This window comes from Echinops telfairi, unplaced genomic scaffold (assembly GCF_000313985.2).
Source record: "Echinops telfairi isolate 266 unplaced genomic scaffold, ASM31398v2 ScPeMD7_3;HRSCAF=10, whole genome shotgun sequence".
Classification (NCBI taxonomy): Eukaryota; Metazoa; Chordata; class Mammalia; order Afrosoricida; family Tenrecidae; genus Echinops; species Echinops telfairi.
Genome location: NW_022103899.1, coordinates 36,947,462 through 36,953,968, shown reverse-complemented (window position 1 = coordinate 36,953,968; position 6,507 = coordinate 36,947,462).

Here is a 6,507-nt window from a genome sequence, read left to right as displayed (position 1 = left end):
AACTGTCCCAACAGATTCTCACCGTTTTTATTGGACATTATTTCTAGGTCATATTGATAAATCCAACACTCATCCCTGGTTATGATTCGCTCCATAAAATTCATTAGCTCGAATTTGTTTAAAAGACTGAGCTAAAGATCGGCGTTTTGAGATAGCTTATCTGTATGCAATACTTTTGGCACCTGTCCAACCAAATGCTTCCTGAGGCCAAGATGTTCACTGAAAATTGAGAACACCAAATGATGTGAGATTCCAACTTCAGATAATATTTCAATGAATATTTATGGTCTTCATCCATTTATTTCTGGACTCCAGCCAACTTTCTTCATTCCTCCAAGGTGACAATCCTCTTTCTTTTGGTTCATCTTTGAGGTCTTCCTGACCTATTTTGGGACACCTGGTCTGCTGAAAAACTATTATTTCATGTGAAGCAACAGTTTTGTAAACGTGTTCCAAAACTCAAATGATTTGGGAAGATGTTCACTTGAGTTTTGTTAAAACTTAGCCTTGACCTCAAAATCAGTTTTTTCAGTGACACAAAAAAATCCATCTCTTTTAAGGCACCCAATAAGACCCGAACACATCGAATACTGAGGACTTGCCTGCAGCTACCTATTGACCATAGAGACATTCTTAAGTATACTTTATTTGTAAGAAATTCATGCATGTTTTGAATAGAGCCTAAGTAACAATGCTTTCTGAATTTCCCTTACATATAAGGGAACATCAAAATGTTCTTGGGAAATTAGAGTTAAAAGATAATGAAATTTTCTCTTGAAGTTTTGAAGCTCCCCCTATTTCCCCTGTCCCACTACACACATATATCTTACTGCCAACACATTGATTCTGACTCATAGTGATCTTATAGGACATTTGTGGGTTTCCACAACTATACCTATTTATGAGAATACAAAGCCACATCTTTCTCCCATAGAGTGGATGGTAGATTCAAACTGCTGACTATGCCACCAGGGCTTCCAAATTATATAATATATATGTAGAATATATATCCTACCTATTAATGTGTGCCTGGGTGTCTGTGTGTATGTTTACCTGTCTGCCCTGCCCACATCATTCTTTGTCTATATTAAGCAAAGATACATTACTTCAACCCTCATTTAATTAACTTTACCTAATTTTTAGTGAAACAGACAAAGTCACAACAAGGATTGCCTAAGACCTAGTAATGATGAAATAGGGACATATGTAGAGTTGACCTAATGCTTCTCTCTGCATGTCGGGGCTTCTTTCATTATACTCTGCTGAGAATCACGATCAGCTTTATAACTTACATATGATTTCTTTATCATGGAATGGCAAAGCTAAATGAGTGTCTAGTCTGTGCTGTCTCATGTACAAGAATGGTATTTTGCTCTTTTGTTTGATGATAATGACCAGATTTGGGTAAACACACAGCCCAGGGATGGGGGCATAGGAAATTAGAGAGAAGGTCAGATTCTATCAGCTATACTTGGATACTATCTCAGCAATGCCTTTTTCTACCAAACCATGGAGTGGAAAGGCATGCACTTGGTGTTGCAGCTATAGTTGGGTATAAATATGGCAAATAAAAGCGGTAGCAGAAAGAGGCACAGCTCCTTAGCATAGTTTATACCACTGTTAACCCCAACACCTAGATGATTACAGTAAAAGGCGATGTAGATATAATTTGGCCTAGTTCAAAGTAAACTTCTGAATTCTGCAATCAAATATATGTGGAAAAATGCCTGCATAACTTACCCAACTCTTATCTCCTTGAAATTTGTGTTGGAAATTTGATAATCAAATATTCAGGAAAATACCATGAATAGAAACAAATGCAAGGAGTAGCAACTTGCTTTAAAACATGTTAATATGATTGGGTATTTTCCCACAAAAATATATGAAAATCTACTATATAATTATAGCAGTTGAATATTAATACTGTCGTCTATGATTTATTTAAATGTTTTACCTATGATTTACCTCTCAATATTTTGAGGGTTTCAATCTCACCATGAGAAAGGCCAGCGGGAGAGCACCCCAGGTAAGCAGCACCACAATTTTGATAATTTTGAGGTGATAAGTAACATGGTATGCCATATAGGGCCATTGAGAATGTAGAACAACATCTGAGGAACAGAGGTATATATGATGAGAACAAGGGTGTAGTAGGCAAGGCCAGATCACTCAGGAACTTGGGAACTATGGGAACAAATTTAGATAAAAAACAAAATAAAATCATTGGGAATACTTTAAAGGGTTTTAACCAGTTAGCAAAGTATAATTTCCTTTAAAATTTTAAACATAAGTGTGGATTGAGTATGAGGATGTTTGGGTTAGGGAGATAAAATTGACAAAAGGAAAGAAGCTGAGGGTCAAGAATTAGCCAATGGTTTGAACTCAGATGGTGCAGTAGGGGCATTAAGAGATTCAATGTATATGTTTGAAAGCAGAGCTGAAATAGATTAGATATGAGGAGCCAGGGAAGGGAAAAGTCTAGAAATATCTCCAAATCATGAACTTTCATAAATAGTGAATGGTGGTGCTTTAAAAAACAAAAAGAAGAAGGTGTTAGAATAATTATACTGTGTAGGATGGGAATGGAGTGATTTGGTCTTGTTATTAGCATACAAATTCAGAAATGCTTATGACACATTCAAACAGGTAAGTTAGATATATAAATTTAGAACTAGAAAAGATGTCTGGTAAGAATAGACGTCTATTAGTCACCATCGTATGAGTACATTTTAAGGTCACAAAAATAAATGAGATTACCCAAAATGAGGTATAGGAAGAAAATTTAAAATTTCCCACACTGAAGTTATACGAATTTTAACATGAATAGGTATATTGTGGAGAAGATATCAAGGGAAACTCAGAAGGAACGATGTGACAGAAAAACAAAACAGAGGAGAGAGAAAGCAAAGAGAGAAAAGTATTTCAAGAGTAAATGGTTACCTCCAGGGATTATTACTGAACTCTAATGAGGTGATCTAAAAAAATGCATTCAATGGATGTACCCAGACACAGGTCATTAGAGATCTTAAACAAAATTGAGATTTCAGCTAGAAATACACAACTGAAGTTAGTTAAAAGAAAATAAGGAGGTAGAGATAGCATATATACATAAATATTTCAAGTAAAAGCCTAAACATGGGACCAGGAGACATTGGAAGATTAAAACAAAATAAGAAAATATATGGTGGGGGGTCCAAAAAGTTCATATGAACATTCCATTATCTTTTCATTCCATTTGTCCACAACCTTTTGAAGCACCCTATAATATAGTGTATGTATATGTTTATCATAAGAATGATATATAGAGAGGGAATGTGTTAGTCTGAGTAGACTAGAGAAACAAATCCATAGAAACTTGTGTATTTAAGAGAGAGTTTTATATAAAGGGCAATTGTACATTAAGAAAGCATCCCAACCTAGTCCAGTCCAAGCCCATATATCCGACACCAATCTATAAAGTCCTCTTCAGACTCACGAAACACATGCAATGATGCCGAATGAAGGACAATCACAGGCCAGTGTATTGGAAGTCTGGTGGATCTAGTGGCATTGTAAACATCTCAGCACCATCAGAGGTCCCTACTTGGCTTCTCTGGCTCCAGAGATCTGGTTGCATCAGGGCAGGTCCACATGGCTTCTCCAACTCCCAGGGCATAGTACGTGTGTCTTGTCAGTAGAGCGTCTCCAAGTGTCTCCCGTCTCCAAGGAGGAAAATACAGGAGTTCGCAGAATTCTCAGGAGAAGGCCAGGCCTACACAAAAGTCTCATTGGTTATATCTTGATTGACAGACCAGACTCCACCCCTTCACTCATAATCCTCTCCAATTGACACCAGATTATGTAACTACCACAGGGAAGAAGGGACTGATGTTACACAAGAAGGAAGAGGACACACAGGAGGTAAAGTGAGAATTCCTCAAACCAGGATGTCCCTACCTTCTAGTTTTCAAGGATTATTTCAGGGAAAAGAGAAAAGGGGGGCTGATGTAAAAAGAGCATATATTTCATATGGGAAGATGAAAGTATTGCGATCAAAAGGCGTATGATAAAAGTTGTTTGAAGTCAAATGATCCTTTCCTCACTGTTGACCACTCTATGGCGCCATGTAAACTATTTTGCAAATTGAATTATATCCCTGCGAAAAATATGTTGACTCTTATCGATGTTATCAGTTAATATGTGGTCAGTCACACTGGATAAGGGTGAGTTGTGCTTCAATATGAGTGGTGACTTTATATAAAGGAAATGCGGCACACAGAGAGACACAATGTAAAGTTAGCCCTGTGACGACAGATGCAGAAATTGGAATGATGCAGCAGGAAGCTAAGATTTGATTGGGCAATATCCAAGACAGTTGATTCATATGGTACAATATTATCAATTTATCCACTCTCAGTTTCAAGTTTTTTCCTGTCCTGCAAGTCAGAACTGGGTCCTTCAGGCATTTTTTGTTTGCCGTCTGTCATTGAAACTTTGTCGGTAGCTGTCCTTGCATACACATTGCAGGAGGAAAGGGATTTCCCTTGACTCTATGGGACTCCCTAGGCTGGCATCTGCAGTGCGTGTAGCTTCTCTAGCATCTGGCTGTTCCGGTGCATGGTGATCTGAAGCACTCACCTGCAACAGTTACACCCACTATACCTGGTGGGAAGTCTTGAAGTGGAGGACCTCTGGTTGGACATCATCTGTGATCAGCTTTCCCTGATTCCCTGCAGAGGAGGTTTCTTGCGCCTTCCAGAATTTCTCTGCCATTCAGTAGGGATGCCTTCTCCATAAAATTCTGGATCTCAACCCAGATTGGAGGTAGGGCTCTACCTCTGACATTCTAGCTCAGCCCTATGGATACTTATTATTATACGGGGAGGTACTCCCCCTAAAAAGGAAAAAAAAAGGTCTGCTGGGTGGAGCTTTTGTAATACAGAGTTTTGCTGCTAGGAGAGCATCTGGCCACTCGCTCTCAGTTAGTGCACCCAATGGCATCGCCTGGGAAGGTTCTTTGGTCACAGTGAATTTTTTCATAAAAGGAGTTTTGCTCAAACATCGTTTTTTTGTGTGATGGCCAATTTAAGAGAAGTGTGTAGCCATGAAATTTTGTTTCCTGCTTGAGAAAAATGTCACAGAAACTGTTTTGATGTTGAACACACCTTACAAGGACAGCATTATGGGAAAAGCTCAAGTGTATGAGTGGTTTTCTAGTTTCAAAGCAGGTGAAATGTCGCTTGATGACAAACCTTGTTCTGGACATCTGTCTACTACCCAAATGGGTAAAAATGCAGACATAATTTTTACACTTGCACTTGAAGACCAACGGCAGACTATTGAAGTTATGCGGAAGTAATCTGGACAATCTTGGAGTTAGGTTCAGAGAATTTTGATGGAGGGTTTGAGAATGGGAAGGGTCCCTGCGATATTTGTGGCTCAGGTACTGACCGACCAGGATAAAGAGCATCGGAACATACCATGCTTTGCAAGAACAGCTCCGAAGTGACCCAGACTTTTTCCCCAAGGTCATTACTGGTGATGAGACATGTGTTATTCTCACGACCCGAAAGCAAACATCCATCAAGCCAGTGTAAAATGCCATCTTCACCTCGCCTCCACAATGCTTGTCAAGTAAACTTAAACATCCGGCAATGCTCATTTGTTTTCTGATGTGTGGAGGTTAGTGCATTCGGAGTTAGTGCCACCAGGTCAGACTGCTAATCAAGCTTTCTATTTAGAGATTCTGAAAAGATTGTGTAACAAAGTGCAACAATAAAGACCTGATTTGTGGTAGATGGGGGACGGGTTTTGCACCTGCTCACGCAGCCATCTCAGTGCACCAGTTATTGGCAAAAAACAGCATGCCTCTCTTGTCCCATAGACCTTACACACCTGACCTCACTCTGTCTTACTTCTTTTTGTTTCTATGAATGAAGGACATGAAAGGACATCAATTTGATGACATAGAAGAGGTGAAGGAAAAAACAAGGGAGTTGTTGCCAGTCATCCAAACAGATGAGTTTGGAAAATGTTTCCAAGAATGGCATCGCAGATTTGACAAATGAATGAAGTGTAATGGAGAGTACTTTGAAGGTTATAAGAGTGCTCTGTTAAAAAAAAATTACATACCCAGATTTGAAAAAAAAAATCAGTTTCTATGGAGGGTATCCCATATATAGCATACTCTTTAATGTAGTGTGAAATATTATAATGCATATTTTCTGCTATTTCTATATTGTTATATTCTCTTTATTTCAAACAAGCAATTCTTTCATTCCTCTAATATTAGTTTGTTAATGATTTAAAGTCCCTATATAAATTATGTCATGATTTCCATCTTATGATTGAACTCATCTTTATTCACATGGCCAATGTTGCTGGGTTATCAGCAGACTGTTGGGGTTATCAACAGTGTTATCAACAGACTCAGCTGGGCTACCAAAGCACATGCTCACTCCATCTGGTATGAGCTTCTCATGAGGTGATAGTTGAGCTCCCAAAGAGAGTATTTCCGAAATCAAACCA